At 32.3% G+C, this 11,405-nt stretch overlaps 1 long non-coding RNA gene across 1 annotated transcript; it reads right to left on the bottom strand.

Annotated features, from left to right (window-relative positions):
- Positions 1-750: 750 nt before the first annotated feature.
- On the bottom strand, positions 751-3,164 carry LOC140010249 (uncharacterized). The gene is made up of 2 exons (XR_011817551.1): positions 2,597-3,164; positions 751-994 (listed from the first exon to the last, which is right to left on the bottom strand). It is a non-coding gene; the product is annotated as an uncharacterized lncRNA (long non-coding RNA).
- Positions 3,165-11,405: the final 8,241 nt, after the last annotated feature.

Genomic DNA, 11,405 nt, shown 5'->3' on the forward strand with positions numbered 1-11,405 from the left:
GAGCTTTGCAAATTACAATCACGTTTCAAAAAAATCACAAATGTGCAACTAAATGTAAAGTTGAGGGGGTAAAGTGCAGCTAAATATAAAGTTAAGGGGTTTACTATATTTAACCCTAAAAAAACCCAAGAACATAACAAGTAGTGGGTTATAGATTTTTGTATTTATTTTAATACATAAAAAGTAGTGGGTTATAACCAACCCTATCACCAGTCAAATTTAAAATTTAAAACTTTCACATAATCTACTTCATAAATCGTTTATAGTTTGTTATTTATACTTTAAATCCTTTTTACTCCTTAATTAAAGACAAATGCTCATTCACATGCTATTTTAATGCAATTTTAATTCGCAAGCATACAACATGATCAAGAAACAGCAGAACCAATTAGGACTAGATTTTGACCCAAAAAAAAAAATTAGACCTAGATGGCACTGGCACGTTGCCGTAACTTGCGATGCCAATTAGGACTATTTAGTGTTTTTTTTTTTTTTTTGCAAGGAGTTAGGACACTGTAAAGCTTATTTAGACAAACTTTGCCTCATCCATGATTTGAGTATCAAGTTATTGAATATACTACAAATCCTATAATATCAGTCTGCTACAAAAAAATAATATTTTACTAGCATGTGGTAAAGAGGATAGGATTAAAATTTTGTCCGAACCTCATATTGTAACCAATTCCAACTATCAACAGGAAAGAAACAGTAAATATTTACTCTTATCTAAACATTAAAAGAAGGCAGAACTAACAAGAAAGCACAAAGGAGATTTTAAGCATAAAGTGTGATTACCAAATCCCCAATTCCCGTGAGAGATAGTTGATACATATCTGTATATAAACAAAAAGGTTCAAACGCAGTTCAAAATCCGTGCTATTGTATGCTTGCTCTTTGAGCTAAAGATAATTTTTGCTCATGACAAGCAAGTCTAAGGCGATCTTCAATTTGCTCCTTCACGGAAGCTCATAAGTTGGAACCAAGCTTACAAGATCTGGTAAATGATACAGTGACAGCTTTAGTAAAATGTGAAATGTTAGGCATAAAAGTTGCAGCAGTATTGTAGTCACATACTTAACCATAAGCAAGGAACAAACTTCCTTGCAGAGTTAGTCGATCTATGTGCAGCTCATAAGAGCAAAATTGTTCCAAGGAAAAAAAAAAAGCACTGTGAAAACAAGAAACTATTATTGCATTTCCAAAAATCTAAACAATTGAAGCATGTTTTACAGCAAGATAAAGCATCATTCTCCTTGTCTACAAGTATGATCTTTTTCTCTGCAATGTGAGTAGGGAAGGCCTGCAACTGTGTTTAGTCCCTTCAATATATCATATTTGCAATAGTTGCACAAAGGCAATCAAGAGCCTGAATCTCACACTGCAAATCCCATCCCCAAAATTTTTCTTTTGCCCAGGAAATTACATTTGAAAGTTTCTTATCCTCTAATCATGACTATATTAAATTCCAATTCAACACATCATCTTTTAGCTACTAATTAGAATCCACCACAGAAAAAGAGGAAGTAACAAAACCTCCAGAAAATTAATGTAAAATTCCTCTATTTCAATAACATTCTTTTCCAAATTTCCCAAAAAAATTTTGAGAAAAAACCATAGAAAATCTCTCCATGCAACCTGGATAAGCAAGTAAGAGGAAACCTGCTGTCCTAAATCCTTTGACTTCTTTCTTAAATCCAAACAATATCAAAAGTTCATCATCTTTTCTCTTCTAAGCTAACTACTAGCTAAAAGCTAAAAATAATATGCAAACCTAGTTGGTTCAATGATTTTTTTTTTTCCAAATTTGCAATAGCTTGAACTGAATATATCATATTTCTTCAACAATACAGAGGGTATATCATTATAAAGCAGGGCAGTCATAAAATATACAATAGCATATGGATATTGCTATGTACTTTCCAATCTTGCTAGCACAGATGCTTTCCTCAATGCAAAGGCCATGTTTTTTCTACTTTTGTTTTTTTTTCAGATATGAAAGCTCTCAGCTTATAGAATGTCCATGCTTTTTCAACTCTTAATACCATAAGAAACAGAAGAGGAAAAGAGAATGCAGAGCTATCCTAAGTGATAGCTTATCATTGTTGAAGTTCAATGATCAACTAACTTCAAAAACTCCAGCAACATTATAACAACAGAAAAGTCAAAATGTGCCTAATAAATCCGAAATTGCTGTAATTTAAAACAATTATAAAGCTGCAACTGAGCTCATGTTGGTACTGAACTTGACTAGTATAAGTTCACTTAATTTTCATCGATGGGAAATTGCATTAGAAGTATAGTAGTCGACTCTAATGAAATCATATGACCCTTTAACTAATTGTTCTACTCATGCATGAATCTTGGAAGCACAGCTCTCACAAAAGCCGCAATGATGAACTGATAGTCACCAATAATTTTGCAATCCTATTATTTATATTAAAAAATAGAGTGAATTTAATAATGGAAAAATCATACAATTACACCACACCTTCCTTTGAATTTTAAGCTTTATCAACATACCAAAGTAAAGTTGGGAAATTAGTAAAATAATGCTTGAAAAGGCTTAGTATTCAATGCCAAGGGGGAGGATTGGTACCATGGCTACAACCCAGTTGCATGCAAGTGAGGGAAACTATTACATTTGTTCCAATCTCAGATCTGCCTTCCGAGTTGCCCTGCCATGAAATGGGTCCACAACCTCCATGCCTCATTCGTAAACCACAACAAAAATAACACCATAGCCTACATTATGAATTTTGCTATAACAGATTCCATGAGAGTCGGTTTGGATATAGAATTTTTGTTGGATTTGGAGGGTGAAAGGGAAGAGGAAAATTTCTCAAAGGAATAAACTCATTAAGAGGACAGAAGGACAGAAAGGATGGTGAAAGCAAGGGGCGGGCGCACAGAGAGGATAACGGAGAATGCAAAGAAGTTACTCGGTGAGTCCAGAGAAATGAGAATTAGGCAGCTGCTGCCATCAGGTAGTGTATCTGAAAACTGGGAAAAAACACGTGGCATTCTCAGCCCATGACAGCAAGAATGAAATGGGAATATCAAAGCAAATTTCTTTCTGTTGACCAAAAGACCCTCAATTAATGGAGCAGAAAATCGAGAACGCCCTTTAAAGACCGGACGAAATTATTGCCCCTCATAAAGTCAATATTTACGTTGAAATCGGACGAAAGTCACTGTTCAAAAGAGGCATTCACGCCTTATATATACTAGTGCTTGGGCCAACGCCTAGCGTGGCCTTGCCCTGATATAGTTATTTTTTGGTTTTGTTGTGTTAAGCAGATGCATTTGTGAATTTTAGGGGCCCATGTGTAGTGTGTGTGAGAATTGTTGTCAAACGTTCTATTTGTTTTTTTTTTCCCTACTCTATCCTAATCTATGGGGGGAAGGGGAGCCTAAGGAGGCTGTGGTAAGGGATTAGTGGGTATAGAGATCCAACTAAATCAAGAGAGTGGTATGGGACAATCCTTAAATTTTTTTCGCTACAGGTGAGGTTTGAACCCTCACCTACAGCCCAAGGAGGGACTTAAGTCCCTCCCTGGTGTCCACTGAGCCATTGGCCCAGTGGTTTAGACGTTCTATTTGTTGGATTGAGTGAAATATGATATTGGGTGCAAGGTAGAATAAAATATAGAGTGATTGTTTGGCTAGGTGGCATGGGCTTTTGAATACATTGGGTGCATGGGTGCCAAGTTTCTTTAATGTGGCTGGCATCTATTATAGTGTTCAGAATATTTGTGACGAGTATGAAGATTGCTTGATTTTTTTTCCATATATATAAGTGAATTGTATTATGTATTAGGATCATTTCATTGTAGTAGTTGAGTTTTATTTGTAAGAAACGTAATTTGTAACTTTGTTATTTAGGTGAAATTGTCTTTTAGATTTAGTACTATGGAACAGAATGTTGTGTTTGTTAATCGGTTAAATGATGTTATTTATGGATGGGTTCTTCGAGTAGTACTTGTTGAAAAAAGTCTTATTCGGGATAGTCGTAATATGGGTCGGATGTATCAGCGATTTGTTTTTGCAGATAGTTTGGTAAGTATTATATTTTGTTTGTTGCTTTTTTTTTTAGAAATTTTTATGATGTTTATTTTGTAGGGTGATCGGGTTCAAGCAGTTGCATATTATAATGATTTTCATGTCTTGAATGAAACTTTACAATTGTACTCGACATATTACATTGCTGATGCTGCTGTTCATCGAATCCTTAATGGCTCAATAGTGCTTGGATCAGTTCCTTTTGAATTGGTGTTAAGACCGAATACTTTTATTCAAACTGTTGATGAAGGTCTTGCACTACCAATTCATAATGTTTACCACTTGACTCGGTTTGGAGATTTGGAGTCACTGAGGCATTCGCGAGACTCAATTATAAGTATTCTAAATATTATTGATACTTTTTTATGTAATTATTGGTTTATATTTGTTATCATAGTGAGAATTTTTTGTTTGTTGTTACAGCTATTCTCGATGTTGTCATTCAGGTGCTTCCAATGCAAGTTTTTATGTTGGGAGGAAGATATATACGAGTTCAGGAGTTTCTTTTAATTAATGAAGAGTATGTTTTTGTTAAATTAATTTTTTTGGTATGATTTTTTATTATTACATTAAATTTTATTTATATATATATTTTTTTTGTAGAATGATGCCAATTGTGTATGCAATTTGGGATGATTTTATCGATACAGATGGATTATATCTTGCTCAAATTGCACATGAATATCCCATTATATTGGTTTGCAGGCCTAAGATCAGTTATTTTCATGGTAATGGTCTTTTGGAATATATAATATTAAATTATAATTGGAGTTTTTGAATTTATGTTTTTTATTCACATTTTTTTGTATAGGTCTTTCATTGGGAACATAGCGTCAAACCATTATTATGTATAATGTAGCAATTCCCCAGGCTCATGAATTGAGACAATGGTTCGACACATTGGGGGAAGATGGTGGTAATTAATAATTTATTGGCGGTTCAGTTGATGTAAATATGTTTGATGAGTGAAAATATATTAAATATTTTTCTTATTAGTTTGAGTTAATAAAGTTTGCGAGTTTTGTTCTAAGTGTTTGTATGTGAAGTATGAGTGTTTCGATTTGCAACTGAAGAGCTGGTAGGGAGTTGTACTGTGTATTTATGAATGGTACATGTTTTAATGTGTTAGTTTGCTAAGTGAGGTTCTAGATAGTTTGGTATTGAAATAAAGTGTTGATTTATGGTTTGTATGAGTTAAGGAGTTAGATATATATTCGTAAGTTACTTTCTTTTACTTTTATCCAAATGCAATTACTGATTTGAATAAAGGCAAAAGCAACTCACTATCCTTGCAATGCAAAACAACCAGAGATGTTTGAAAAAAAGTTAGGATGTTTTGATTGGAGAAATAGATATTTTATGAGCATCTAACATTTGAAGATAAATATTTACAATAAGTTTACATTGAAGCATTAGTCAAAATAGTCCTTGGAGCATATATATACTTGGACTAAAACCATTTCAAAAGATGAATATTTACATGGAGCAGAATATTTGGAAAGATAGATATTAAGATGATAGATACTATGACTACAAACAGTTAACTTCAAAAGGTAAGCAAGATGTTGCATATCATTTGCTTTGAAGAGATCGACGGTCATCTATACGCATACTTGAGAGGTAGGAAAAACCGCTGCAAAGCTGAATATTTGCATTGGAGATGGCGTGGATGCAAGAACTTCGAAGTAGAAAGGGCTAGGGATATATATATATACTTGAAGGACAGCAAAAGAGTTGCATTGATTCAAAAGGCACAATGAATAGTTAGCGAGTTAATCATAGTGTCAAGTGATTAGCAATTTTATTATAATTTTATGTTGCTATATTTTTATGGAAATGGAAAATGCCTCTGGATTTTAATAGACAAAAATTAGTATGGTAATAGACTGTAAAAAGTAAATATTTACCTGAGTTCTGAATGAGATTGCTAATGATGATAACTTAAACTTTTGAACGCTTGTTTGGTTCACTTTCCTTTGTCATTGCATCTGGATTGATATTCCTTTTTGTAGTGGAGGAAGGATATTGATCAGGAGTCAATTCCAGGAAGGATTCTTTAATGTTTTGAGCCGAACTTGATGTTTCTCTTCTTGCAGTGGTGGAAGTACTTGTTTCTGCTACAGGTGAAGGGAGTTGTAATGTATCTTTGGGAGCTTGACTGCAGGCAAGTACATAGTATTTTGTGATCCAAGCTGATCTTGATTGATAGGAGAAGCTTTTTATATGGACATAAAATTTAGTATTCTCCAATACAGTGTTGATCTGATTTATATGTTCCTGCAAATGCTATTATAAGAAAAAAACAAACATTTAAGATTGCTTTTAATTTGAAGCCTTCAAGTTTGATATTCAGTAAATTAAAATGACAAACAAAAAAATGTTAGGGATAGTAATAGATGTCAGTTAGTTAGTATAAATTTAACATTATTGCAATTTTACTGTCGCTTAAACAACATGAATATACAGATATGCATGAAAGAAGATTAGACTTGCTGTAGGTAATAATATGTCTTGACTGTATTTAATTAACAATGCATGCTGAATAACAGATTCTAGCATAAACAGAGAAAATAAGTTCATCAAAGACTATATGTATAAACTGAAATACCATAACAGATAACATATGCACCATAATACAAGTGCAGCAAAAAAATTAGATATGCCTCAAGAATCAATAGTCTAAAGCAGCATTAATGAGTACAACTATTAAGCTCCTATACTTCATTAATCAAGTCATCCGAGGCTTTTGTCTAATTATAATAACTTATCCACTGAGCCCAATGAACTAATCCCACTGCTCACTGACCAAGGGTCAATATAAGACAAAAAGAGATCCAACGGCTTTTAAGAAAAGCAAAGCTAAAATAGCGCCAGGCTTGTTCTTCGCTTTGCGCTTTTTGTGCTTTTCCTGTACTTTATCGTGGTCACTTACTTCAGCAATGAAAAGTGGTAGACTTGCTTGTAGCTTTGAATTGGACATAAGCATGGCAGTTCATTTGGTTTTGAGTACTATGTCTTTACAGTTGTTCAAGAAAATTATTCAGACTCCTTACATGCAGAAAACATCATAATTCTGCTAGGGGCAACCAACAAAAGAAATCTAAATTGTGGAATCAAGTTACTAAATAGTTGCTTTTCATCCAAAGGAAGGATAACAAAACATCACACAACATTCTAAGCAAATCTAGGTGAGCAGCACATTTTCCCTTACTACACAATAGATAGTTTCACTATTCCAAAATTATCTTACTCTGCATATTTTCTAGTGATCAAGACTCGTGCAACAAGTTGTATGGTCAACCTGATAACCCTATCATTTGCATACATCCTAAACTTCTCAATTTGTGTGTATATGTAACAAGGTTTAAGATTCATACGATTCATTTGCATACATCCTAAACTTCTCTGTATTCGATTCATACGATTCATGGCCATCGATATTAACCAGATCTGATTTTGTAATGATGGTAAGATTTTGCATCATGAAAATGAAACAAATTTTGAACAGAAAACTATCTATTTATGTCTTACGAAAGCATTGAATAATTTTTGCAACAATGAGAAACGAAAGAAATTCAATACTCACAAGTTAAACTAAAAAATGTAAGCAAAATTTGACATGTCAATTGACAATAATTTTTCCATTAATGTTTTTAAAATTCATCAATGCAATATAAAAAAAATCCACATGGAGTAGAATAAAGGTTATATATATACCTGTTGTTCTAGTAAGATGACTTCATCAGCTGGCATGTTTAGAACAGCACTTGCATGTTTATCACTAATTAAGGCAGTTATGATAGTACTTCCATCGAAAAGATGAATCTCGAATTTGAGCCTATGTCAATATGTAAAATATGTATTAAAAATCATAAAATATAGCTAGTTGTGAGTAAATCTAAACTATAATTACCTGGACACTAGTTTTATAATTGTGGCTTTGCATTTGTGACATTGAAACTCAGTATTTGCTGGAGCTTCTGTTTCTTGATTACAATTTGGTGTAGGACAAGTCATAACATATAAGCTTTGATTAGTGGTAGGTATTCTGATCTCTGTCTTGACCCAAAAAGGTTTTGTTTGCATATTGGGTTGTTTATAATGGCTTAAATTAGTAAAATATATGATTTAATAGAAAAATATTTGAGTGAAATATTAATAATACCATCTGGACAGAAGCATCGATGTATTCAAGTCGACGGAGCTGCGATTCTTCTGGAGGCTGAACTGGTTGATGATTTTTGTCATAAAGTCTTTCATGTATAACTTTTTCTATGTAATTTCTATCTGCTTTGGTCCTGTAAAGCATGGGTAGAATTACTCAAATTTAGATCATAAGTGGGTTAGATAAGTGTACGTTTAATGGGTCTAAAGCCTGTATAAAAGAATTTTAAGGGAAATTTTATTACCATTGTCTCAGCAGGTTTGCTTCTGGGATGGCAGGATTATGCAAGATAATACAAGTTGTTTGCGTTCCAACAGAGAGTGCTACAAGAGAAATTACTTTGTAAGTTAATTAGCAAAAAGTGTCTATAAGGTAAAATAGAGTTAAGTGTAAATTAAGAGTATAGAATAGATACTATTGTTAGCACTGGCTCTTGCTCTAGAAATGAGAATTATTGGTTGTTCATGTATCATGCTCATCAAGTGTATGGCCTCCGGATGTAAGAGTTCATCCCAAATAGTGAAAATGATTGGTCGTTGCCTGTTTAAGGTTTGAACATGAAATCATGAAAAATAAGCATAATGTCATAAATATAAGTATGGATTATGTTTTAGTGACTTACTCTTCATTCACGATGACAAATTCCTGAATGGTGACATTTCCTTCACTTTTTCGAATCTGTCGTGGTGGTAATGCATGGACAACAGCACATAAGAGAGCTAGGACAAAGAAATGATCAAATCAGTAACAAATAAGTAAAATAAGGTTTGATAAGTACAGAAAAATGAATATGTAAAATTACTTATTGTAGCATTGGCATCATTTAGGTGTCTATGGATATCGACAAAAGGTGTGAAATTATAGTAGCTACAGGTAGCAATGATGTTTTGTTGAGGAACAAGTTGGATAAATGTCCGCGTACGAAATTTCAGAGGTAAATCAAATGCTTTTACTTAGACTCTATACAATTTGAATAGTTTTTTAGCGAATATAACCATACTATGCAGGACTATCACTTTGTACAATTGGAGCTAGCAAATTGTATATCATCACAATTTAGATTTTGCTCGATACCTGTGCAGTTGGTGAGTTCCATCAGTAACACTACATCAAACTTTTAATGTTGTTTCATACTCTTATCAACATGTATTTAAAAAAATTGTAGGTTTGAAAATGATACATGTGCTCGAAAGTTAGTTACGTGGTTGAGATCAAGCAATTTTACAACATCACAAGCATTGTTGATAGCAAATTCAAAGAGAATATGAATATCCGAATATATAATCATGCGTACGGTAAACTTACTCTATTTAATTTAATTACTACAAAATTTTTTTAAATTTATAATCATAACCTATACCTTCTTTCATTCTTACTAGGTTAAATATTTTCGAATACTTGCTTACATTTAGAGCATTAACATAGAAAACATGTTCTATGAGTTATACAAAAATTATGGATAACTATGTGAAAGTCATTTTTAAAAAACAGTGTGTATGCATTGTAATGACGTGGTCGACACTGTTGTTAGGTAATTAATTTCATGTACCTTTAATTTCAACAAATTTTTCTGTACTGTATATAACATTTTATTTGTTAAACAGGTACAATGTTAACATACAAATCAAAGATTCCAGTGGTAACATACATCTTAATCTATAGGACAGACATGTACGATTCATATTTGATTGTAATGCTTCTTATCTCAAAGAATTACAAAGGAAGGTAGAATTTCTTGATATATGTTTATTTTTTATAATGCTATTTATAAACTATGTAAAAAAAATACACTAATTTTGAATTTCGCACGTACTTAATTCTCAGGACAATGGTGATAGGTTGTTCAACCAACGAATCAATTCATGCAAAGATTGTGCATTTTCATTTGTAGTACGCATTCCACAAAATTTAACAGAATTAATTAAATCACCAAATTTGGCTTTCGTACTAAAAGTTGATTGGTGTGAAGAGTATTCGCACCTTCATGCAAGATTATCAAATCGAATGCATAATATTTGTAAGTATTTTATTTTAACAACATTTAATTACATTCATTTTTATTCATATATCATTCATTTTCTAATATAAATTTCTATTATTTTTTCAGGATCTATCTTCCAAAAAATGGTAATTTTTGAATAATATACACATTCTATCATATTTCAAACTATTGTTAGACAGATATTATATTTTAATTGTGTTGGTACAATTTTTTAACCTTTTTTAATTCACCATTTTATTTTCATTTTTTAATAATGTCAGCACCGTGCGTAGCACGGGTATTCACACTAGTTTATAAGTAATCTTATTTTATTGTTCACTTACAACTATTCATGAATGCACTTAATCTAGTTATGAATTATAAGCGACTGGATGAAGACTCAACAATTACGATCCATAAAAGCACACAAAAAGGGAAATTACACCTACTATTAAATCTTGACAATTACTACTCACTTCCAGAAGAGTAACTTTTTCATTAAAAAAGAAAGAAAAAACTTTTACAGAGCATCTAGATTTAATGCTAAGCCTAGTTTGGGAGTGGATTTGATTGGATGCAAGATCAGAGGGATTATAAATAAGAGATCCTGTTTGAAAACCTTCATTATTTTTTTAAAAAAAGCCCCATTCTTATCTAGTACGAATCAAAAACTTCCATCAAGGAGTTGAATGAATAAAAAGGGGAAATCAAACCAAAGAGGATTATTGTAGGCTAGCACAAAATTGACATTAAACTCATCACATGATTTGGATTGGCAAAATGGTGAAATTATTCCCAGTCCATTGACAACTTTGCCATTATAGAGGTAAAAAGGCACAAGTGAAAAAGAACTTTACTTTTCATTATTGCACTCCCATATTATTTTGGTTCAAATATGAGAGTGCCCATGGATTTTATAGAAACTTCGTTTTCATTTGAATTGCTATTTTTCAAAATTTTATAAAAAAGTGTATCGTAATGACTTGATACATGTGAGATAAAGAAGTGATTGAAAAATATTCATACAAAACATAAAAATTTTTACGTGAAAAATCACAATCCAACAAAGGTCTATGCTTTCTTGTACCTCACAATCGGTGCAATTGGAACTTACATGCAACTTGTTTTGAAATCATTCATAGAATTGTTTTTTTATTGTATTTAATTTGAGCTGAAAAAGGTAATTTTATTTCATCCAAA

This window comes from Coffea arabica, chromosome 1e (genome assembly GCF_036785885.1).
Source record: "Coffea arabica cultivar ET-39 chromosome 1e, Coffea Arabica ET-39 HiFi, whole genome shotgun sequence".
NCBI lineage: Eukaryota > Viridiplantae > Streptophyta > Magnoliopsida > Gentianales > Rubiaceae > Coffea > Coffea arabica.